The following is a 26,712-nucleotide window of genomic DNA, read 5'->3' as shown; positions in this document are numbered from 1 at the left end:
CAACCTCAAAAGTAACTAAACCACAACACGTGAATCAAATCCAAGAATTTAACCAAACTTTGATTGGAGTAGATGAGGGAGGGCATAACATAACAGACTTACAGTATGTAAATGAGGATAACAGTGTTACTGGCACGGGTGTTAGCTATAATAACAAAGCAGTGATAGATCAAGAAACAAAGTCGATTATGAGTCCATCCACCTGCTCTTATAGTCCCTCTCCACCGGACACTCACAGTGTTTCAATAGGTAATGAAAATAGCCTCAGCATATTATATTGGAACATAGCTGGCCTACACAATAAATTAACCAATCAACTATGGTATAATTTTGTGTAGGAATTTAATGTTTTTTGTCCCCAAGAGACTTGGTCCATAGAAGAAATCCATATAGAAGGATACAAGACTTATCATTCACCAGCCATACCGTCCATATCAGGGAGACCAAGGGGTGGTCTGAGTATATATGTTTCAAACTTGGTAATAATAAATAAAATTACCCTTGTAAAAATTTAACCCAATTGCCAAATAATAACCCTGGATATGGATAATCAAAACATGTTGCTACTGACAAACTTCTATAATAATATACAGAAGAATTTACTGAAAGATACTTTGAAACAACTTAGAAACACTCTACAGGAAATCCAGAATGGCAGTACATGAAATGTTTTATTTATATGGGGGGAGATTTCAATACGACTCTATGTACCACAAATAAAAACAAAACATGAGGCCTGGTGGAGAAAGAAAATGGTAATTTAACCCATTTCCCTCACACTGCATACGGAGACTCTTTAAACGAGATTCTTTTTGTTTTGGAAATGGGTTTTGCGAATGAAATGTGCTCACCACCAATCCCTTTTTCACAGACCTTCAACAGGAGAGGTCTGAGCTCATTCATAGATTTCATATTAATTACCAATAGGCATGCATCTCGCCTGCTGAGGTATAAAACCCATAAGAATGCCATCAGTGATCATTTCCCGATGATTGTGTCCCTACTTTTTACCACAAAAAGCTTTAGAACAAAGAATAGAAGGGTTTACGGCCCACAAAACCTAATAATTGATAGAATAAATGGTTACTGATTATAATGGGCGAAAGTTGACTCGTAGGAGTTCACTAAAAAAGCAGTCAAAAAAGCCCTTAGTCCTATTACAAAGTGTTTAGATCCCTGTACTTCGCACAAGGAAATTTTAAGCAAGTACTTAGAAATTACGAAGATAATCAGTGAAACACTGACACTCAAAGCTAAACAAAGGAATGGGAATAACATAGGGTGGTTTGATAAAAATTGTACAAAAGCTTATAAAGAACTAAAACGTGCGTTAAAGAAAAAGCAAAGGGATAGACTTGAGATTATTCAATGAAGAAAGGCATATAACCAGGCAGTGAAATTAAGGAAGAGAGAACTAAGAAAAAAGACTTGGGATGACTTACATATGGCATATGTTAATAAAGACAGTACTGCTTTCTGGCGGGTAGTAAAATCCCCATTTTTAGCGACAGAAGACACTCCCAGCATAGAAATAGCAATAGATGAGAAACACTGGGTGGAAAAATGTTCTAAGATCTTCGGGCAATTAAATGAGGCGAACAATACATGACTGAAGACTACAAGCCTTGGCCACAGATCACCTTTGACAGTTTTCTCATCAGATATAGATATTACCCTAGCGGAGGTTGAAGGTGCCTTAAAGGCGAGTAAAAGGGGAAAAGCTCTGGGTCCGGATGGTGTGCCAGTGGACATCTTTAAACATAATATGGAACTATGGAGCCGTCTACTATTGAGAGTGGTAGGTGCTTGTTGCGCAGAAGGACAGATAGAGTCATGGTCGGAGTCCATAATGGTACTGATTTTTAAGAAGGGCAACTGATAGAATCCGGCTTGCTGTCGCCCCATTTCATTGCTGGATTCAGTGGGCAAAGTTGCAGGCCGCATAGTCCTTAACTGCCCTCAGCAATGGGCGGGGGACACCAACATCCTATCAGACCTCCAATTTGGGTTTAGGGAAGGGTTGCGCACAGTCGAACAGTGCCTTAATCTAACTATTTTGATGGGGAAATATGTAAAGGCTAGAAAAGGAAGACTGTACCTAGCCTATGTTGATCTCACAGCTGCGTTTGATTGCGTATGTCATGCTAAACTGTGGAGTATCTTGGAGGCAATAGGGGTTGAGACAACTATATTTAATTACTTAAGAGAACTGTATACAAACGCAAAAGCCCGGGTCCGCTACAGTAAGAACCGAGAGTGTACCAAGTTGTTCCAATTTGTTCCAAGTGGAGAGGGGGGTTAGACAGGGCTGTGTCCTGGCACCCTTTCTATATACACTATACACAAATGGCTTGGAACAAGCCATGCTGAAAGAGTGCCGGGACTTACCACATCTACAGAAACTCCCCATACCGCCCTACTCTACGAGGATGATGCTGCAATCATGGCACAGACACCACTGGGCTTACAGCAAGCAATAGACAGTTACAATGAGTTTATGAATGATCTAGGATTAAAAATAAATACCTCAAAACTTTTATAATGAGTTGTGGGAAAGGTAAAACACAGCAGAAGGACTTCTATATATATAAAAAAAAGTGGAGTACACATTATGCTATCCCTATTTAGCTATGTTAATTGACAATAGGAACTCTTGGCATCAAGCAATCAAAGCGAGGAATTTGCTTGTTATGAGAACTGCAGTGGCCCTAGTGAATTTCTCACATAAATTAGGTAAGAGACCCCCAGTGGAGATGCTCCAATTCTATCCGGCTAAATGTGTTAGCACGGTGATCTATGGGGCAGGGGTTTGGGGACACAGTAACGTGGATGAAATTCAGAAAGTGGAGAATGCCTTTCTTAGATACTTACTGGCAGTCCCACAAAGTACCTCAATGTTCATATGCCATAATGAGGTGGGATACCTCACATTGCTGATATAATAAAAATCCAATCGTTATTATCATGGCACCGGATATGGACGTCTCCTAAACATTTTGTAAACGGAATGTATTAAATAATAGCCTCAAGCTAGAAAAAGCATTAAAAAGTTGGGTGGCTTAAATACATAAAAGATTTTTTGACGGATATAAACCTACCTGTGTTCTATAAAAACCCCCACATTGATTGGGTCAATCCCAAGAAAAACCTTTAAAAGCAATGTTTGACTCATATGGAGGAAATTAGATTAGTCACGAGGCACAAAAACCCATGGTGCAAAGAAACCAAATTATGAGGTCCACACTTAGGGGTCCATCAGGATGGTGGGCGGATCGCCCCCGCCAGGCCGGCAGTAGTTACCGCCGGCCTGGCGCGGGCGATCAGCCCGCCAACCTTGCAGGAAAGACCCCCCCGCCATATTATTATGGCTGGGGGGTCCGCGGCGGACGGAAAAACCGTCCGCCGCATTTCCGCCCCGGCATTGCCACCATGGAAAGGCATGCGGAGTCTACCTGCGGGGGCCCATTGCAGGCCCCCAGGGTCTCCCGGGGAAGGGGGGTGCACATGGGGGGTACCTATGGTACCCCCTGCATTTCAAAGAACAACGTGGCAGGCACCGCGGGGTGCCTGTCACGTTGTGCTTTGAAATGCACAACATGTATTCTTAGCATTGCGGCGGGCGGTGTTTTCAGCACAGCCCGCCGCAATGTTAAAAATACAGGATGCGCCCGCCACTGTGGCGGGCGCATCCTAATTTCCCCCACGGGACCCCCTCCCTAATGGTGGGCAGTCCCTTTCAAGGATGGGATGGCGGGCGAACAAAGTCCGCCTGTCATCCTAATGGGCCCCCTAGTACCCAACAATACCTAAGTTACACACGGTGTTACAATAGATTCCTACTAACTCGTCTAAGACTGGACATCCTTCGCCTGGTAAGCTTTCCAGGAATAAATGATTGGGGAAAAAGTCTATCCAATTGCCATTGTGATACAGTCTCTCCCCAAACATCAATGCATGTATTATTGTTCTGTACATTTTATAAAGAATATAGGAAAAAGTGGATCATATCAATTCTGAAATTATGGGGATTGAGACAATGCCGCCCAGCTTATCCTGCCTTGCAGCTCATGGACTTAGAAAGTGTTACGAGAAACTTGGCACAATTTCTGAAAAGCGCTATCAGATGTAGAAAGCTTCTTTGGAAAATGCTTTTTAGAAGGGCATATTTCTAGGCCAACTGTTATTAACAATGTTATCTCTTGATAAAACAATCTTGTTTCAATCGTATAAGTGATTTGACCAATTTGAGAACATAATTCTGCCGAAATAGAATAACCTTTTATACAGTTTTTTAATTGAACTTTTTTAAATTTATTGAAAAAGTCTCATGAGTTTTTTTAATGTTGTTATATGCTGTGCTTTTATGGTTCTTAAATTATGAAATGAAAACCGAATAAAGCTCCTTTTGAATTTGAATTTGAAAAGCACATTTGACTGAGAATCCTGCTTGAATTTGTCAGAAGCAAAGCCATGAAATACACTTCTATGGATTCCTGCCAACAGGCAATATTATCTACAATAAAGTGCACAAACTAGAAGCCCGGACAAATTGCCTAATCTGTGGAAGGAAATTCAAGTAAACATAGAGCTCCTTAACCCTCTACCTGGGCCTGAGGGTACCTATTTATCTTTATCCCCATGGACTCTTAACAGAGACTGCATGAGCTCCAGAAAGTCTGCAGGAGTAATCAGGGGCGGCTCCTCTGCTATGGCGGAGGACCGTTGCCTCACTACTTTTAAGCAGTGAGAAACACAAAATGGCAATAACTTAAAGTTATTGTCATTTTTTGTTACATGTCCTGCTGCTTTGCGGGAGATGGGTGGGTGGGGCTGCTCTGCTCTCCAAGCAGGTCAGGGCAGGAGTGGTTTTCCCACTACTGACTGTGCAATGACTCTTTGGTCGGCCCTCTCGGGCTGCCCAAACAAGTCATGCACATTTTACCTTTCTCCATGCAAGCTGCATTGTAGCCTGCAAGGAGAACTTGTCCACCCCTCTAGCTCCTGGCTGAGCGCCATGTCACGGCGTTCAGACCAATTACACTGCTGCTTTTCAGCATTGGGATTGGTAAGGAGAGCGAGCCCGGCTGAAACTTCCTGTTCATGTCAGAGACAGGAGAAGCAGAAGTAGAGAAGACGCGGGACCCGACTCGTGTTAAGAACTTTAATTTTCTTTAATTCTGACCCCAACCTGTGCGATCCCCCCTGCGACTCCCCCCACAGCCCCGCACGACTCCCTTCGTGCCCAACCCCCCACCCGCAAGCCATAGCAGTCGCGACTGGAAGAAGTGTCCTCAAGAGGGTTCCAATTTGATCCAATGACCTTGCAATGGCCATTGCCCCCTGGAGGGTTCCTTCAACCACCTGAACCTTTTGTAACACTTTTTCTCATCAGTTCCAGCTCCTATGAAGTTTATGTGAGGATTTGGAAAGTTGTTCTGATATAGCCAAAAGTCTCATTTCAAAAATTATATTTTCTAAGAGATGAAATCCAAACTGCCCATTTTTAAGTGAAAATGTGTATTATTGATTCACAAGCATGTGTGTGATTGTATGAGAGGGTCACTGTGATATGGTGTCACTGATTGAATGGGTGAGTGCATGGATCAATAAATGAGTAAGTAAGGGTGTAAATGTGTAAATTTAGGTTGAGAGAATGCATATATTGATGAATATTTGAATAAGTGTACTGATGGATGGCCGGGTGAGTTGTGTGAGTACATGAATTTGTAAAAGAGGGGATGCATGGTAGATGTAAACAGATTAGATCAGTCATGCAGCTTGAGACCTCGACCAGCAGTAGTAACAGTATTATATAAATGGCAGGAATTACCAATCATATTCGTTTGTAAGTATTACACCAGGGTTTGGACATGTTGGACTAAGAATGCCCAATATAAATATAAAGAATTAACAATGTTATATGTCATTGTAGACACTAAACTAAGAGAAGACACAATGATTTCAGGAATTAATACAATATGTCAACAAATACCACTATTATACCAGTACACGCAAGGCACAGCAGTAGACACCATTGCACCAAGAATGCTCAACATATGTCAAAGATTACCTTTACCACCGTTATACATGTCCAGAAGTGCCTGATCATACAGCAATACTGTATTGCATGTTCAGATTGCCACCCCAATTCCTTTATTCTAACTGTATGATAAGGTTTGTTGTAGTAATCATTGGTGTATGTTTAATGTTGACATATTGGCTGGTAAACCCTATGGCATGTTCAGATTTCAACATTACTCATTCATCTCAAATGCTTGCTCAGACAGACTTACAGTCAGAAATATTGTGTTTCAAGCTAGAGTTGCATTGCTACCTAGAAGACATTGCTGCACAGAATATTTTTATCATTACTCAGCAATCCCGGTGCATGTCCAAGTTTGCACTATCACAGAGCAATCTATTCTGCATCTTGAAAATGTCACCATCACTCACTTCCTAAGCCTTTCTATATACCATATTTTCACCATTTCTCAGTAATAAGGCCTCATTCCATTTGCCATAGCAACAAAAAAAGCGACATTTGCAAGTATTACAATAGGTCTTTTATGTTCATACGTAAAGGACTTACTGTTTGTGCGGATAACACTAATTGCCTGACCTTCCTCCCCTTTCAGAGGTTTCTTTATCTGCTTCTTCCCCCTAATGTTGCTGACTGCCCAAAGGCGCAGTACTTCATGTCATTCATAAAGGCCTATAAAAAAGTCAACGGAAAGAGAGTGGTATTTCATATCATTACTTATTATTAATACCCAGACTGTAATACAGAATACAGAGAATGAGACATTGAAAAGGGTAATTCCCTCATTTGCAAATGGAGCAAACTATAAATGCCTGCATCTCATAATGTATATTGTAGTTGAATCATCCCCTGATGCTCACATGAGAGGGACAATCTAGCATCTGAGGAACACTCTTTGACACAAGTTACAGACCAGGAGGACTGCCCCATGTCCTGACGGAGGCCGTCAGTTGATGCATCTCTATGTGACTGGCACTACACTAACGGAATATGTGCAGGCGGATTCTCCACATTGTCTCTTGCACATGTGTGCAGTGTGCTAGAAACAAGTGCTTACCTTTCCCCCATAGGTACAATTTCCTACATTTGACTACCCAGCTCAACTCTTCAAGTTGAAAAAAAAAATAGATAGCAGCAAAAATTGATCAAGTGTCTATTTGTGCCATATATATGTGTGTATGTGTGTGTGCATGTGTGTGTCCCTGTGTGTGTGTGTGCGTGCATGTGGTTGTGTGTGCGTGTGCGTGTGTGTGTGTGTGTATGTATTTGTTTTATTTTTTATTCAGTTTAAAGCACATTGTCACCAGAAGCATCATGGTGCTGAAATGCCGCACACAACAGACAACACGACAGGGTGGACGAACCAGAAATTAAAGACCTTTAAAAATAGAGGAGTTTTCAGTGCTTTATGAAATAATCCAACATGATAAGCATATAAAGGGGAGAGCGATCCAAAAATGGGGACCCATTACTCAGAATGATCTTCCGCCACATTGAGTTTTCCTAAAGCAAGGGATTTCAAGATGGAATGATACCCATGGTCCTCTGAGATGTAACCATACTTTGATGGAACGGTAACCAGTCAGACTCAAGCATGTTGAATGTCCTGTAGTTTCCTGAGCTATATGGCGACTGCATTCCTGTAATCTAGGTGGGATAAAGTCAGTTCCATGACAGAGGGCTATTTCTCTTCAGGAATAAATTAAACGAAACAGGTACATACGTTTCTGGATTTGCATGTCAGAATGTGTGTTGTTTTCTAACCAGATGTCTAAATTTGTTTTCCTGGGGAATTCATGATAGGTAAGTCACCTAGCGTTCTAGGTTGGGGTGTCTTGGACCAAATTGAGGAATCATTATTTAGCAGCAAAATAACAGTTTTTGAACATTCTGCAGCCTTATCTCCAGATTCTGCAAAGCAGGGTCCAAACGATCTAATGAAAAGTAAAAGGTATTCACCCTGACCTGTGATAAACATCATGCACTTTATGATGAACATCATTTAAATGATGAACATATATCATGGGACATGACACAATACTACATGTTCATCATAAATTATGTTATCAGTTCTTCCCTTTGTGCATTAACTTAGAAACGGATGTCAGAGAAACTGAAGGGTCACTCATGAGCATGCCTGAACACAACTTCTCAAGAAACAGAAGACACCATAGTGATATCATTCCTACAGGTAAAAGGAGAGAGGCTTCTACTCTGCCAGCCTGCACCTCAAGTTAAAGTCATTTTAGAGCAGCATAAAATCACAGAGTACCATATGTTTGTCCATTATCATAGCCAACTATACCATCAAGAGCCACTTAGTTCATGAAGCGGGTAGCCAGGACATTGATACTTGTTTGTCTGAAAGAAGGCTAGCGGGAGGTAGTGTGGTCTATAATCCGACCACCTGGCAAAAGAACCTTCAGCAGGCTGCTACAGGTAGGATAGAACTCCCCAAACAGATCACCAGAAGAAGCCTCTTCCAGTAGAAGTTAAATTAAAGGATGGTAGCCTACAGTAGTGGTACCCGCCTCATGCTGAAAGGGAATAGGTGTAGCACTCATCCACAGGGAAACAATTTCAAGGGCATGCCATGAGCGTTCCCCCCTTGACACAGACAAAGGCCCTCCGAATATTATCCCGGTGGCATTGATGGCATGTCCCTATGTTTTTCGTGGTACATGAAGAAAAAGTTACTCACTAATGCCTCATTTGATTACTTTTTGTAAATAGTAGTATATTCACCTGTATTGGGGACTCCATGTGCACGTCTATCTTTGTCATAGGTGACATTTACATTATCTGAAGACTGCAAGAATTGCTTATTTATGTCAGGACTGGAGGATTATAGTCATGTTTGAAGTGTTTGCATCACATGTCATCCATAAACTATCAGCTTTTGTGAAAACATTTTAGAGATTAAGAATTCAATAAACTTGCTAGTTGCATGAGAACGCCTGATTCATCACACACAAAACAGCTTTGATTCCATTGCCCCTTTACTAAATGAACTCTTATGTGTGCTAACGGTCTACTTGCATCCTACATAACCAGATGTATGGTTCAGTATTTTTTTTTATGAAACTAGTTTGAATGGCTTCTAAGATACACAGCTAGACTGGGCCAGTTGTTTTCATGACTGATAATTGAATGTCATATTACTTCAGATACCATACTACACATACACAAACAAATGGGCAAGAGGGTTTTTGCATGTGACAACATAAAAAGAATATTCTTCCTAATGAAAAATTCCATTTACTAAACACCTACGCAATGCTAGATACAATGAATCAACAAACCCTACAAATCATTGGCATCTTGTGCATGAAAATATCCAACCTTCAGGATTGTTTTCAATCCAATTTTCTTCAAATGTCCACGATCTTGCAGGTGCTTAACTAGTAATTCTCTCAAAATCAACATTTGTCTAGTTGCCACTGTAAATTCAATAAGTGAGTTATTAGGCACAGCTAAATGCTATCACGATGTGGTGATATTCACCAGTGAAACCACATAGTTCAGGTTGATATAGATCTTCCCTTTCTTGTTATTGGCCAATACACAAGTATGAGAATCACCAGGACACAAACAAAAGATTTGAGGCTTTGATACAAAAGGCTCTCGACTTGTGTGGATCTCCAGAGAATCTCCAAGGTATCAGTTGTTTTGTATTGCTAACACCAAATCAAACCTGCTCGCCACTTTATCCAAATGTGTCCTACAAAATCATTGAAGAAGAATGGCAATTCACCAAATGAAATGGAATGAGAATCAAGATTCCATTAAAGACTCTGAGGCTAACTTTATGCATACATCTTTTAATTGCCACTACAAGCAGCTCCTTTAAAGAACCTTACACAAAGAACTCTAGAACCAGAACACAGGATAGGCTATAAATGACCCATATAGAATGTCCAGCCTCTTTTAAATGTGAGAAAGCAAGTCAACTCTTCTCCAAAAGCACAAAGTATCTGTTAGAAATGGAGGTCTCTAGTTGGCAGAGGAGGGTACCTTTGTTCAAGTAGGGACCATTCTTCTTAGTCAGGGTAAGGGGGAAACACTTCTAAAATAACCCACGCTAACCCCCTTGGTAGCTTGGCATAAGCAGACAGGCTTATCTCAGAGGCAGTGTGTAAAGCATGAGTTGGATCCTTACATTCAGGGAAGGTGATTCATCGGTTTCTTGCCCCGGGGGAGGTGATGCGTCGGTTCCCTACCGAAGAGGATGTGATGCATCAGTTTCTTACTGCATGGGGAGGGGAGGCATTGGTTTCTTGCTCTAGGGAAGGTGATGCATCGGTTCCTTACCGGAGAGGATGTGATGCATCAGTTTCTTACTGCATGCGGAGGGGATGCATTGGTTTCTCACTGCGTCCCCAACAATGCGACACACTTCACGCTTTGATGCGATGCGTGGCAATCCGGTACGATGCGATACATGAAGACCCAGGATGCACTGCAACAGGGCCTACGTCAGAATCGGTGGGGTGATCTTGGACGTCGGAGATCGGTGCACAGGATTCATCGCACAGCAGACACTTCAGCCGCGAGCAGGTGCTGCATTGATTCTCCGGCGGCGATGCATTGGAAAATTCTTCTTGCACGGCTGCGATGCATCGGAAAGAGGCGAGTTCTTGCAGCCTCCAGAGGTCCAGAACACTGCCAGGCACCTCGCAGTAGGTCATAACTCCCAGCAAAGGAGTTCAGAGGGGACTGGGGTGAAGTCTTTGTGTCCATGAGAACAGGAGGCAAGAACAGGAGACAAGCTCAATTGCAAGCCCTTGGAGATCTGCCTCAAGCAGGGGACACAGCAAATTCCTTCTCCTTTCCTTGGCAGAAAGTAGCCAGGGCTTGCATTGGAATCAGTGTGGTGATCTCGGTCTTCGGAGGACAGTGCACTCAATGGGTTGTTCAGCGATTTATTGAGCCGCGTGAAGGCACTCTGTCGTTTTCTTTGACGAACGTCAGAAACAGGTACAGATGTGTTGCGCTTCTCGTCGTTGCATTGCTTTTTCCATCTCCCACAGCCAGAACAACCTCCAGAGGCCCAGAACAGCTACAAGCACCTCTTGGCAGGTCAGAAATCCCAGCAAGGATGTTCAGGGGAGCTGGGGGTTGAAGTCTTTGTGTCCCTGATACTTCAGAAGAAGAGGCAAGCTCTTCAAGCCATTGGAGATCTTCCTCGAGCAGCGGACACAGCATACAGCAAAGTCCTTTTCCCTTTCCTTGGCAGAAAGTAGCCACTCCAGGCCAACTCCAGACAGCAAACAGCACAGGGGCGGTATTCCTCCTCAGTTTCTCCAGCTCTTCTCCTTGGCAAAGGTTCCTCTTGATATCTCAGAAGTGATCTACATGTCTGGGTTCCTCTTTTTATAACACAACATCCTTTGTTCTCTGTGGCAAAGAAGTTCTTTGCCCAGCCAAAAACAGGGTTGTCCTCTCTAGTGCAGCTTCCTGGCAGAAAGTGGAGACAGCATTCTCCTTGGCAGACCAGGCCCATTCAGGTGCAAAAGAAACCTCCCTCTACTCTGAATGCAGCCCAGGTCTATTCAACCCAGCCCTGACTCACCCTAGAAAGGCAGGACACACCTCAACCCCCCAAGTGGCTGTCTGAAAACAATGCACATCCCCAGCCCGTGTCACTCCAAAAACAGATAGTCAATACACAACCTAGCAGAGAAACACTGGATGGTTAGGCAAGAAAATACCTACTTTCTAAAAGTGGTATTTTCAGACCCAGAATGTAAAAATCACCCTCACTAAAAGATGCATCTCAACATTCCTAGTCCAGGCATATCACACTTTATTTGCCTATCTTGTTCCCCTGGGCAGTAATGCTCATAATATGGTATGAGCATACTCCCCATTCTATCCTATGGGACAGATAGCCTTACAATAGTGAAAAACGAAATTGGCAGGACATGCCACACACATCAGGGCATGTCCTACCTTTCACATAGTCTGCACCCTGCCCACAGGGGTACCTTGGGACAACCATAGGGGTGACTCACATGTAAGAAAAGGGAAGGCTAGGGCCTGGCAAGTGGGTGCACTTGCCAGGTCGACGTGGCAGTACTAGACTGCACACAGGCACTGCAACAGCAGGCCTGAGACCTTGTTGCAAGGCTGCTTGTGCAGGTGGCACAAGCTGTGCTGCAAGCCAACTAGCAGCATTTGATTTACAGGCCCTGGGCACCCATATTGCACTGTACTAGGGACTGACTAATAAATCAAATATGGCAATCATGGAATCACCAATCCATAACAACTATTTATAAAGGTAGCACCTGCACTTTGGCACTGAACAGCAGTGACAACGTTCCCCAAGAATCTAGACCAGCAAAACAAAATCCATCACACAGTAAAAATACAGGAGGCAAAGGCAAAAAATACATACAGGGGAAACCCATGCCAATTATGCCAGATCTAACAGTATCCAATTGAACTTTCCTAAAATACTTTTATCCAAACTTCCTAAAAATACATCCTCCAGTTAATTAATACCTGCAAATAAATAAATCAAACAGCATTTACTACCTCAAGCCCACATGAAAAATTGGGATGCTTTTAAAACTCCAAATACACAAGCTGAAAAGAAGAAAATAATTAATCACAGTCTTATTTCCCACTCCCTTTCTTAATAATGTCCCCCATATTTCTTTTTAAGGGCGAGGAGGGTGGAATAATGTTAGCTTCTGAGTCTTTTCATGAGATCTTGATTCTCATTTCATTTCATTTGGAGAATCGCTATTTCATTATAAGACCAGAGATTACCATTATACATGTGGAAAGCCCTTCAACACCAAATTTGACATATGTTCCACCCCTCTAAAATAAAGTCTTGTGAAAGTACTTGCAATGGACCAATCAGCAGCCGTCATTATCTCTTCTAATTGCGCACCTGTTAAAAAGGATTTCCCCACATCAACATCTGCTTGTCTCATGCTCCACTTGATCCAGTTTGCTATAGTAGTGGTACTTACCACTTCAAACAACTTTACATAGAACAACAACAATTGATTCTCCCCATCTTTCTTATGTGTCATTATTTTACTCTCAAAATACATCAAACAATCCACCACACACAACTTCTTACAATCATCATATCTATGATAAAAAAATCACTTGTGACATCGTTCTTGTTCTTTTGCAATCGTCAAAATAAACTCCATCAGGACCATACATGTTCCTATTTACTTCCAGTGCCTTTACATTCAAAATCTCTCTGCAGAATATGAGATACAGTAAATTAGACAACTTAACTGAGATTCTTTTTAAATCTAAATACCTATTCCCAGGCCAAGATTGAAACAAATTCAAAATAAGATTAAAAGCCCAGAGAAACTCATATTTTGCACCAGGCAGCCTTCTCAGTCTCATACTCTTCATAACCCTACAAACCATTATATCTCATCCTACAGTTCTTCCACCAATCTGTGCATGACCTGAAGAAATCTCTAATCTAGAGTAATTCAATTTCCTATAACTTAGACCTTTGTCAAACTGTTCCACCATAAAATGTACCACTTCTATCACAGGAGCCGCCATGGGATCCAGATTCCATTCCATGCACCAAAACCCATACTCTCCAAAATTCCCTTATATCTGCACCTTCATCTTGGCAACTGAGATTCTTTGCAAAATTCAAAAGTTAGCTTGAAAGTCCCTCAACACATCTATATCCCCTGAAACCCTCCAAACAAATAGGTTGAACACTGTACTCTGCACCAAAGGATGCTCCTCTCTTTCTACATTTTTAGAAAACCTTCCTCTGCCGGAATAAAAAATGGGTCCTCGGAAACCAACTCCAAAAGTGTTGGAAACCATGCCTGCAGAACACAGAATGGAATCACTAGAACGAGACAACGTCTCTCCTTATGTACCTTCAACAATACACTCTGTATCGTGGCAAATAGAGGAAACATATAAGCTCTCAACTCTTTCCAACTCTGTTGGAATGGATCCACTGCCCAAGCTCCTGGGTCCGGCCTCCAACTCACATATCTGTCCACCTGTAGTGTTAACCTGCTTGCAGTAGGATCCATCTCTTTGGGACCCACACATTCCTTATCCTGTCAAAGACCTCTGGACACAAGTTTCACTTGCTGAAATCCATCACATCGCAAGAGTTCCAATCTGCAGTCTTGTTCATCTGTCCTGGCAAGTACTTTGCATTTACACAAATTGTGTGTTCTAAGCAGAAGTACCAAAGCTCGGTGGCCTAATCCAACAAACCCTTGGATTTCATTCCACCTAATCTGTTTATTTATGCCACAGCTGACACACAGTCCAACTTCATAAGAACAGAATGGCCTTTCAATTGGCATCTTGAAACTCTGTAATGCATACACACCTGCAGCACTTCCAGACAATTTAAATGCTGTTATCTCTTCAAATCTGACCAACTCCCTTATGACTGATTTTCCCCTAATCTTACTCCCACCAGGCTGGCATCTGTCTCTAACACACACTCAGGAGCACAGTCCAAAATTGCCCGGCCATTACAAGCCTCCAGATTGTCCAACCACCATTGTAACTTTCCCTCACTACCTGACTCAACTGCACACTGTCTTCATACCAGAACCCCTGATATAGGGCATCTGCTTTCACCCCCTATAAGGCTCAATAATGTAACAGCTGTGGGAATATGGCATGGATTGATGATAAAAGCTAACAAATCACTTGTGCCAAATCTCTCAATAATAACATGGATTTCTTATAAAACCTGAACTAATTCTTTCTTTATCATCTTCACTTTCTTCCCTGGTAACTGCAACACAGCCTCTACTGAATCTATACGGAAACCTAAGAATTATTTCTGCTGGCAAGGACACAAGACCGATTTCTCCATTTTCGCTATGAGCCTTAAAGTCTCCAACACTTTTTTTACCAACAACAGATTCCTCTCCAACTCTTCCTTCTCCTACAACATTATCAATATAACGTTCAGATATATTATAAGTAAGGCTTCCGGTTTTCCATTTTTACTGATTTTTACAGATAAATACAGACAGAAAACAACATGTTTCCTGTTTGTATTTATTTTTAAAAGCAGAAAAATACTGAAAATGGTGCTTCTTGTGAGAAACTCTCCATGCTGTCTTTCATGAATTCTAGGCAACAGCTGAGCAGGGAGACAGCATGGAAGGTTAAAATACAGGATGAGATTTCCTTAAATACAGGCATATGTTAACATATATTATTAGTATGACGCTAATATGTACCTGTGAGTGTTGGCTTTTGTTTTATGTGGCTGTTTAGTTTGCTAAAACGTGACCGGCATCTATGTTTGAGTGCATGTCGAAGAGTTATAGAAACGCAGATATATACCATTTTACAGCAACATTTATTCTTGAAACCCAAAATAAATATGGATAAATAGCAATAAGATGACCAAAAAATAAATATGGATAAACAAAGGCGGAACTATTAACAAAATAAATACCATAAAACCAGGAGCCCTAATTATAAGCTGTACTCCGTTCTCCCTCAAATGTGCAACTACCACTCTGAAAACATTTGTAAAGCACCATGGTGCCAATGAAAGACCGAATTGGAGGCAAAAAACTGATACAACTGCTTTCGCCAACTGAACTGAAGAAATGCCTGTCTTCTCCTCCCCATTGGGATTGAAAAATAAGCATTCTTCAGATCTATTTTCACTAACCAGTCTTTTTGCAAAAACACGTCCCGCAAAAGATGGATTCACTCAATCTTGAAATGTCTGTAAATTAAAGACCTTTAAAATCTCTCTGTTTTTTCACCAGCCTCCAAATTAGTGCTTACGGACTTCTTCACACCTTCCTCCACCGGCTTTCTTGCAGCTTTTAAAATCAAAGATTCTGTTTCTGAATTCACTACTTTTTCCTGTTCTTTTGACATTTGTATAGTATTTGGCTCTTTCACCTATATCGGTACCTCTTCGAAATCTATTTTGAATCCTTTTACTGCTTGTAAAACGCATTGATCTTGAGTTATCTTCTCCCATTCATTTGCAAAAAACCTCAGATGACCACCCACTCTTTCTGGGATAAAACCAAAAACATTCTCTTTACACACCTTGGAAGTTTGAAGAAGTCTGTCCTCTGCCTCTACCAACTCTTCCTTTTCCAGATCTGCCTTTGTTTGGATAGAAACCTAGAGGTCCATTAGGATGGCGGACGGATCGTCACCGCCATCCTTGCCCGTCCGCCACCTTTCTTCCCCCCACCATATTACAATGGTGGGGGGGACCGTGGCGGAGGGGAAGACCGTCCGCCGCATTTCCACCGCGGTCACCTTGCCTTGGAAAAGGCCTGATATGGTGGCGGTGTCTATCAGACACCGCCAGCCTTATTAGGATGGGCTGAGAGGAATGCCTTTCAGTGGCGGAAAAGGCATACGGTTCCTGCTTTGGGGGCCCGTTGCGATGTTACCATACCAGAGATGTTGGGTCAGCTTAGCTATTCTTTTTGATTGTGCAATACTAATTTATTTGAGGCAGGGTCCTATGGCATGTGCTGTTTTACAAATTAATTGGAAACCTAGTCCTATTCCTGATCAAACCCTTGATAGACAAGGACCCTGCTTATGGTAATAGACAGTTAATGTTTGTACTAAAACAAACATCCCCCATTGACCTATTGTGGATCAGAAAATAGTTGGTGTTCTACATTTTTCAAAGATATCTCTTTTGTGTGTCATTCCTCTGCTATATTTGAGGACCTCCACATCTCTCTGACCAATTTGACTCACACCGACTCTATCACAAAATTCAGATAAAACACAAAAATGCAAATATGTAATTCCTGGTCAGTGATTCACAACCACAACTAAAGATCTTCCTCTGCAGTCAAATTTAGCTCATTCAACCAACCTCACCTCAAGTGGTACATGTCCAATTGTTACAATGTTCTCAAATGAAAAGGACATGAAAGAACATTGCTCTTGCAAGATACCCCAAAGTGTAAAAAGTGTTTTATTCATCCACCACATAAAATGTAAATTCTTTATTTTGAATAAACTACATCATGGATTTACAACTTGAATACATCATGGTTACATCATGGATACAATATACCCCAGACTCCTGACAAAGTGTTCTCTCACTTATGTGCAAAGATCCTTATCGCCTCCCCAGGATGTTCAGGAAAGACGGTGTACTTGAACTTACGTCCATATGCAGCAAGATTGCCTAGCACCAATATTGCCCTTTATCCAGTATATTCTGTCCCTGTCCCTCTCAGGGAAAAATATTTTGGAGTTTGAAAGCCAGTAAAAGGGGGAACATTTTGCATATGGTTTGTTGAGATGGGGGATTTATTTTCTTAGGAATCAAACTACATGCAAAGCCAAGCCTCTAAAATGGTAACATCAACAGGAAATACTCATAAAATTAATGTTTTGCTTTTTCAGAACCACTATTGGACGAAATTAATCCCTCTGCTCAAAGTTATCAGCACAATATTTCAGAAATCATTCTATTCTATACTTTCTATTTTATCTCATTCAGATAATACAGTTAGTATTTTTTGGATCAGTCTCTAGAATGGAGCATACTATGTGTAATAGAACTAGTGTCAAGCAACTCACTTTTGAATAATCCTAGATTTAATTATTAATGTGGTTCCAGATCCACAACTGAATGTATTCCTAGACTTGGTCCATAGACCATCTTTTGGGTTAGTATGTACAGAGCACTCCCTCTTACTATAGCATACTCTGTCTTAAGATTTTGTTGGAAAGACAACACGCTTGGCCAAAAAGAAAAACCCCAAGCTCCTTTCTCAATTTCTCAGGACCGAGACAAATGATTTAGAGTGGCCTCTATTTTAGACATGGAAGCAGAAGATCCCCCTTCTTTTTTCCATTTCATATTTCATTGTAGGAGAGGTGCATTTACTGACCAATTGAGTACTCATTGTTTTACAGAGCACACAGATTATGAGAGACCACATTTGTTTATTTAAATGGTACCTTTGAGGCTATCGTATTTGCCAGCTTCGAAATAAACGTATCACTATTATTTTTCCCTAATACATTAACATGTGAGTTAGAAAATGACCCAAGCTGCTCTTCATCTAAATCTCAAGAATAGCTGTTTTTCGTACTGTCTGTATCTCTGCCTATCAGGAATAATTTGATACCAAATGTCATTTGTAACTGGGGTTTCCTTAGGTCTGGGCAAAAGATAAATTATGCTAGAGTGATACCCATAATTTTGGTACATTTTCATTACTCTTGTTACGCAAATTCCTAGAATTACACACCTATACCACATTGTGTAAATATCAACTATTTGTGGAAAAGATTTCAAACAAATGGTGCAATTTGCTGTAATGTAGGGTAAATAATTTACCACGAATGCACAGGAGTAAGAGAGTAGCTGTTGTTTTCTGTGCTGTTGTTTAAACACACTCTCACCAAAAATTGACACAAGGATGCAATTCACACTATAATATAGCGCGAAATTACAGATTTGCATTCCATGTAATTACACATCATTTTCCATAATTTGTTTGTAATTTCACATAATTACGCAAAAGCAAATTATGCAAATGTTACACACTCCTACTTTTCTTTGAAGACTGGTACCTCCTTATTCATTCTTCCTAGAAAACCAATTTTTTTGAAATACTGAGATAGTAAGCCCAAGCATTTTTTTAAATGACTTGCAAATCCGGTCCTCAAAACGCTGCGGCAGCTGTAATAGATCTTGTATTCCTATGCAACCCTCTGGGTAATACCTCACATAAAAAGCATGTTGGTGCACAATTATGATCAGAACAGTAGAATAAACTAACTATAAAACCTGGGCGACATCCAAAGCCTCCAGAAAGAAAATTGCATAGGGTTTCACAAGTCAACAATCTCATGGCCCCAGGAGACAACTCTAATTTCCTCTAGTGCATTTGTGCCGGTTTCTCTCCCTAGCTTACTTACAACAAAGGTACCAAGTCAGACATGTTTATATGGTCTGCATTCAGCCTCTCCCACCTTCTGAGCTACCAAAGCCACATTCTCAACCTCCCTGCCATATGAGAAGCGGAAAGGAGAGCTGTGAAAAGATAAACCGATAATTCAAGCATCAGGATTCAGTATAAAATAATCACAGTTAGAAACATAAACCTGCAAGACCCAGGTTAAAACATATAGGATTCAGTATTTAGAATACTCATTACTTTGCGGTGCAACCACTCAATGTCAGTGCCCCAGTAGATTGCTGACCTATCAGATTGTCTTAGATAATTTATTCGTTTCTTGCATCCAGGAAGCCATGAATAGATGTGAAGTTAGTTAACAGATATTTAACATCAATATCTGTGCATAATCTTTCATTGTTACATCAAAAGAAGAAATCTTTGAGCTCACAGTTGTAATTGCTTTTAGAATGGTGTATAGAGTCTTCTTCAGCATTGTACTAGACTTCTATGGTTGATGCGAAGTATACCACTGGAAAGGTCTTCAGCCAAGGACAGCTGGCCGATGAATTTTGATACAGGCATGTGGGCTGGTGATTTAGCCTTATCACTATATGCAGATAAACAATTCAAATGTTTTGACCCTAGCAGAGGGTCACAAGTAGAAGACAGCCGAGAGGTAATGTTAGGAAGTGTTCAGCCATCAATACATGCAAGGGCAATAGGACAACAGGAGATTAAGTCTATCCAGCACTTTTGCACTAGAGCAGGCCACAACTCAAATTATAATGTCATTCGGATAGGAACTATAAAATCCAGCAGCAGCCCAGTTACAGATCCGTTGACAACTCTACCTAATCTCACTCTACTCTTACTTCGATGCATAAGAAGTGTCCATTGCGCAGATCAGTTCCCCTTATCTAAAGAGTCAGGTTACCTTTCCATCCCATTGGGGTAAGGCAGTAAAGTATAATCAGCCTGATTAGTGAGGAGCTGCGAAAGAGAAAATCAATAGAAGGAGAGGAGAGGATAAAAAGAGATAGACCACCCACAGCTCCCACAGTGGTCTATCTGTGCTCTGGCTCTCTCCCCCACCCTACCAGACCCTCCAAGAATTTAATGACCCTACAATCATGTCGCTCGGCTGTCTGGGCTCCAGTATCGTTCCTTTGTGTTGAAACTTGATTCAACATTGTAATCTTCAATATGCACAAGGCACTTCATACGACCACTCAATGCACCTCACTCCTGCACAGTGCAGAAGCACAAGGAATCAGGCCAGTTCTTTGCATTGTTACCCTTACCGAGGAGTCTGATTCTATTCAGAGTTTTAGACACCAAAATGCTGCACTTTTGTTCTGCGGCTCTCACAGGTCTCCCACTCATCTCCAATTAAATCTTAAGATCAAAGGATCACTGCGCTGTACCCACTTTCAATACAGTGTGGATCAGCGGCATAACACAGGCCCCCGCAGCCTCTGCAGTGCGGGGTTGCCCCCTAAGCTGCATGGGGCCCCCACAGCACAGTACTCTGGCCTGAGAACTCCTGATTTAATCCGTAGTGCTGGCCCCTTCATGTACTTTGCAGGGGGACCCTCTCAACCTTCGTTACGCCACTGGTGTGGATAGAAAAAGACAAACCGGAAACATGCAGCATTCTGTGGAAGGGAATGAGTGGTCAGTTTAATGACGCCACACCATCTTTTTACTCCACCTTTGCTCTAGGACTTTCTGGCCCCTAGGACATACTAGTATGTCTAGAGTCACATGCTCCAAAACTGATATATATGGCCCTATGTTCGTTTTTTATGCTTATTTGGAAATAAATGAAAATACATAAAATATGAGCAACCCAATTAGATATACAAGCAAAAGGACCCAGACAAAGTTTTCCTATGCTTAGATATTTTCTTTTAAAATGTAGTGCACTTAGGGTCTGTTTTTTAGACTACAGTGGAAGCCAACTACAGTAGACTCAGCAGCCCCTTCCTAATTTTGGGGTTGATTAGGATGCAGATGGACTTTGTCCGTCCGCCATCCTGTCGTGGCAAGGGACCGTCCGCCTTAATGGCGGAGGTCCCGTGCTTCGAATTAGGATGCACCTGCCACAGTGGCGGGTGTATCCCACATTTTTAACACTGAGGCGGGCGGTGCTTTCAGCACCGCCCGCCGCAATGCTAAAAATGCATGTTGTGCGTTTCAAAGCACAACATGACAGGCACCGCGCGGTGCCTGCCATGTTGTACTTTGAAACGCAGGGGGTACCATAGGCACCCCCCATGTGCACCCCCCACACCCCCTTCACCCTGGGGGCCCGCAACGGGCTCCCAAAGCAAAGACCGTATGCCTTTCCATGGCGGCATTGCCGCCACAGAAAGGCATTCCCCAAAGCCCATCCTAATATGGCTGGCGGTGTCTGATAGACACTGCCACCATATTAGACCTTTTCCGCCACAGTCGCAAGGCGACCGCGGCGGAAAAGAGGCGGACGGTCTTCCTGTCCGCCGCGGACCCCCCAGCCATCCTAATGTGACGGGGGGTCATTTGAGTGAGGATGGCGGACAGATTGCCCTCGCCGGGCCGGCGGTGGCTACTGCCAGGCCAGCAGGGGCACTCCGTCCGCCATCCTAATCGACCCCTTGGTTAGCTCGATGCCAGTTCCTGTTTTGGTTAGCTCGTGGCTACTTCCTGTTTTGGTTAGCTCGCCCAGTGCTAGAAATAATGGATCTTTAGGCCATTTGTTCCAAAGAGCCAAACAAAGTTTTTTCCCGGTTCAATTCCATTGAAGAAAATAAACATTTCCCGTTCGCCGCGGACCCCCCAGCCATCCTAATGTGGCGAGGGGTCATTTGAGTGAGGATGGCAGACAGATTGCCCCCGCCGGGCCGGCGGTGGCTACTGCCAGCCCAGCAGGGGCACTCCGCCCGCCATCCTAATCGACCCCTTGGTTAGCTCGAGGCCAGTTCCTGTTTTGGTTAGCTCGTGGCTACTTCCTGTTTTGGTTAGCTCGCCCAGTGCTAGAAATAATGGATCTTTAGGCCATTTGTTCCAAAGAGCCAAAGATTTTTCCCGGTTCAATTCCATTGAAGAAAATAAACCTTTCTAGTATTGTGAGAGTGTATTGCAAGTTTAGAACCCTGATTTATTAATTTGCTCCAAGTGAGTGCAAACATGGGCCCTTAAAATATCTCAGCACTATTAAAGCTGATCACCTTTAGCACCCACCATTAACAAATTAGACAGCTTATGCTCCGAGCTTTCTACCTGGAGACATCCTGGAAATCTTCCGTAAAGACCAAGATGCACTCGACTTTTGTGCTGATTAGTCTGTTTCTTGGAACCGGCTTAGGGAGTTTGCAGATTTTCGAATGTATCAACATTTATTGCATATTTTCCTCTCTAAATGTGACCAGGATGTGATCTGTGAAATCTTGATGGAGAAAATTGGTGGGAATATGGCTATTACAGCATTAATCAGAATTTCGTTGTTTGTGCAAACTCCAGATTGTGCAAGGATGGGAATTTACCAGTGCCTAAGTCATCTTCCAGGTGTCTTGAAAGCTGGCTTTATTTTTTTTTCACTAACAGAAGTGCTAAAAATATTGGTGGAACCCTATCCTTCACCACATATAATTACATTTCTTTGAGTTACCCACAACTTCAAGACTCAGCACAACAAAATGCAGGCTCTAACCAGATTCCTTCCCTGGAAGTATGCAAACAGTGACACGCTGTTGTCAAGAGCCAGAAGGGACACCTTCGGGAGGTTATTAAACAACGAAAAATGAGGAAATGCAAGAAGTTAAGTTTAGTGGGAATAGACTGAACCATAAATGACCTGCAGTTCACATTCCAGACATGGAATTGCCGATAAGTTTGATTTAAAAGACTATCATTCATCACTTCATACAGATAAGTGGCAATGTATCGTGTTTGTTTTCATCTTGTCTATAGTACACTTGTGCTCCAGGAAATTACACAAATATTTAGTTGAGACGTAGATAGAGATCAAAGTCGCTCTTATTTTGATATAGTGTTTCCCATATTCCATCCTTTTCTTGGACACCCTTTTCAGATATCTTTATTTTGCTTATTCTTATTTAATGAAGACAATGCTGCCCTGATGCCACGCAAGGTATTTACTATACCCTGTTTTTCTTAATACCTGCATGACGTGTATTTCCCAAAGTACTGGATTATCATTTTGAAATAAATTAGAAACGTGTTTACTCATGAGATGGAGGTTTGTGATTTTTCAATTGCAGTATTTGAACTTATGATTAACAGCGGGACCTCTGTGATTAGTTTTCTGCTTAAGAAACGTTTTGTGATAAGTTCAATACGGAGTTTTCAGTTTGATATGATCTTACTCTGAAGTGCAAATGGCCTCCTATTGCGGGGGAGAACATATTATTTCCAGCATGGAATAAATCAATTGCGAAGAGTCAGGGGCCTGTCTAAAGGATATTAAAATACACTTTTCATGATACAATGTTATGCCTTCCATAGAAATAGCATGTTTTTCTTTGCCACTTTTTTTTGCACAATTCTCATGAAAATTATAAGTGTTACAAGAAATACATCCACTGATTGCCAGCAGGAAAAATCTACAGTAAGGGTGTACCTCGGCCCAAATTTAGGTAGAAGTCATGCAATGCAGTGCAGCAAGTAGCCTTGCTGCGTTGTGTGAAAGAAAGATTGCAGAACAGCATCATATTTACCAAAATGTGGCACTGTTCTGTTCTCTACTTGAGCCGGCACCTTTTTGACTGCCATGCACCAACACAGACACCCTTGCTCAATAGTGCATGAGTGCCTGCAAAGTGAGAATAATCCTGGTCCCCTGATATGCCTCCGTAAAAAAATTGCTGTACAGAGATTTTCATTTTTGATTTGTGATTTTGGATCATTAGAGAAGTAATTTAGCTTGGGTGGACAGTGCTAATATGGTCCAAATTTCCTTTAATATCTCGAAGACTACTGAATGGATTTTCATCAATTCACAAAAAGGGGGCTTTTTATCATTTTATCCAGTGGGATAAGAGGCCTTGGTGGTCAGGGTATTCCTACACTGCCCCCTTCCCTTTTTTAAATGTTTTAGTGGGACTCGTCAGAAGCCGAGTCCCGAGATGGCTGCCACCACTTCCTGGTTGGAGCACAGGAACTGTCTGATCCTAGGAGGATCCATGTCCCAATATATACAAATTAGAATTTCTTTTAATATCTCTGCAACTACAGAACAGATTTAAACCAGTTCACAAAAAGGGGGTTTTCTGGGCCAACAACCACCTTTCTGCCAAATTTGGTATAATTCCGTTCAGTGGTTCGGGCTATAATCATGTCTAAACTTCCTATGGGAATTAACATGCAAAATAAAAAACAATGCTTTTTTGCTTAAGGTGGGGTCCTTACAGGACCCACAACCCCCAAGAGGTCTATGGGGGTCAGGGTATTGCTACCCCGCCCCCTTGTCTTGTTTTAAGCATTTTTAGTGGGACTTGTCAGAAGCTGAGTCCCAAGATGGCTGCCAACAGTTCTTGGTTGGAGTGTTGGCAACCAATCAGATTTCAGCACTAGAACTGTCAGATCCTCGGAAGATCTGGGTCCCTATATGCCTAAATTTGAATTTCTTTTAATAACTCTGCAACTACTGAACACATTTACACCAATTCACAAAAAGAAGGCTTTCTGGACAAACAGCCACCTTTCTCCAAAATTTGGTGTAGTTCCATTCAGCGGTGCAGGATGCAGCCGGGTATAAAAGTCCTATGGGAACTAACGTGAGCACTGTATGTTTTTTGACCCTCTTTTCCTAGATCCTGGCTTGATGGATCGCACCAAAACTTACCATGAACAGCAAGAATCACCAGGGCACTTTTACGGGTACATTTTGTGCAGATTTGTCAACGTGCGCCAAAGAAATAGGCAAGTCAACAAAGGTTTTCCCTATGGAAACATGGTCCTGGGTCCTAATTCTTGTCCTAGGTAGACACAATATGTGTACTCACCCATCTTGTAGGCCTTGCTGCTTAATACCACCCCATCATGGAGGGGAGGAGCCAAGATAGTGATAGAGATGGACGTTCAGTGAAGTATCTCCACTGCAGCCGAGCGCCTTCATGTATCCTGACCGCATTTAACACCCCCATTGGGGCACAGTGGAATGGGGATCCCCCTGCCTCTCACCCAGGACAGGCAGAGTCCAGACAAAGCCGCAGCTCCTTGAACTAAAGTTTTAGGCAGCAGAGTGCTAAAACCAAGGCTCGCTGGGCGCTAATTGCCAGGACAGCACCCTTGAGAGATGGAAGGGGCCCAGGCACATGTATAAATGGAGGCTCCCCTGTGTATTGGAGTAGAGTGGAACCCTTGGAGGTGCTACCTCCATAGGAGAACACACGGTTCGCTGTGTTACTGTTGGACTGTGGCTGCTACAGGGGCCTTTGGGACACTGGAGGCCTGGCCTGGGAGCGTCAACACCAGGAGGTCTCGAGGAGGATGACATGCTCTAGACTGTGCTGCCTGGACTGCTAGTGAGTGGGGCAGCACAAGAGTGATGTAATGGCTGTAACGCAGGACCCACTGACATGATGCCTTTAAGGTCCTCCTTGCTGGAGTGAATTATTCAAGACCAGGTCTATACTTAGAGACTAAGGAGGCTGAACTGTGGAGATACTGGGATTAGGGGTGTTCCACCTTGGTACGGAGGTAGGCCCGGGTGGACCCTGGGAACAGACTGCATGGGTGTGGACTACAGCATCAAGGCCCCCTCCCTCGGATATATTTTCCACAGGGAAGGATGATGGTCCCTCACCCAGAGGCTGCAATGGAGGGTGGGTATGAAATTAGTACTTACTAGATTTTACTTTTGCCCCCCTCTCCACCTAGTGGTGTGCACTGCAGTATGGTCAAGCAGTGATTGACTAAAGTGCGGGGTGAACAGGCTGACAATTGGACAACCATACAAGCCCATTCAGTGAGTGAACCAAGCCAAGGCCCACATGAACTGCTCCCACAAACCGTCCAATTTGAAAAACTGATGCAAGCCATCGAGATGTTAAGGCCTACTTGCAATTAAAAACAGATGTGTTGGCGATAGATATTGGCCTATAACGGGCTGATCAGTCTAAGTTGAAAGAACACATCAAGAGCACCGAATCTGCTCTCAAAACCTTAGAGGCCCTTCAAAAACAAGTCAGGATCCTTCAAAGAAAGATCAGTTCCTTAAAGGCGAAATCAGAAGATACAGAAGGGTGGTCAAGGTGCAACAATGTATGTGTAGGGGGCCTACCAGAAGGAGCTGAAGGGCCTAGCATTGAACTGTTTTGGGAAAACTGGCTGCTTGCAGAGGTTTTAGATGTCAAGAGGTCTACCTTCTTTTTGATTGAGCAGGTGTAAAGTGTACCGAGCAGGCAACCCTCATCCGGAGGCCCACTGAGGCCAGTTGTGGTGCATCTCTTTAACTATAGATACCTTGATCAAAACCTGCAAGTGGCCAGAACCAAAGGGCTATAGAAGATACAAAATGGGACGGTAAACATTTACCCCGACTATACATCCAAAGTGCAAAGACGCAGAGAACCCTTCCTGGCTGTAAAAAGAAAACTATGACAGCCTGAACTTAAATATGTAGTTAGGTACATAGCCTAACAGCTGGTCTCTAAAGCCACTGAGGGCTCATTTTATTTTTTCATCCAAGATGTGTATGAATGGCTCAAAACCAAGGGTGTCCTGAACTTGGATTCAGATGACACGTTGAAGCATAGCGTCACT

At 42.4% G+C, this 26,712-nt stretch overlaps 1 protein-coding gene across 1 annotated transcript in view; it reads left to right on the top strand.

The window, feature by feature from the left end:
- Positions 1-26,712, top strand: part of GALR1 (galanin receptor 1) — an 890,007-nt gene that overhangs the window by 277,639 nt on the left and 585,656 nt on the right. The gene's annotated exons all lie outside the window — the stretch shown is intronic.

This window comes from Lissotriton helveticus, chromosome 4_1 (assembly GCF_964261635.1).
Source record: "Lissotriton helveticus chromosome 4_1, aLisHel1.1, whole genome shotgun sequence".
In the NCBI taxonomy this organism is placed as follows: domain Eukaryota; kingdom Metazoa; phylum Chordata; class Amphibia; order Caudata; family Salamandridae; genus Lissotriton; species Lissotriton helveticus.
This window is presented reverse-complemented; position numbering and strand designations above follow the sequence as displayed.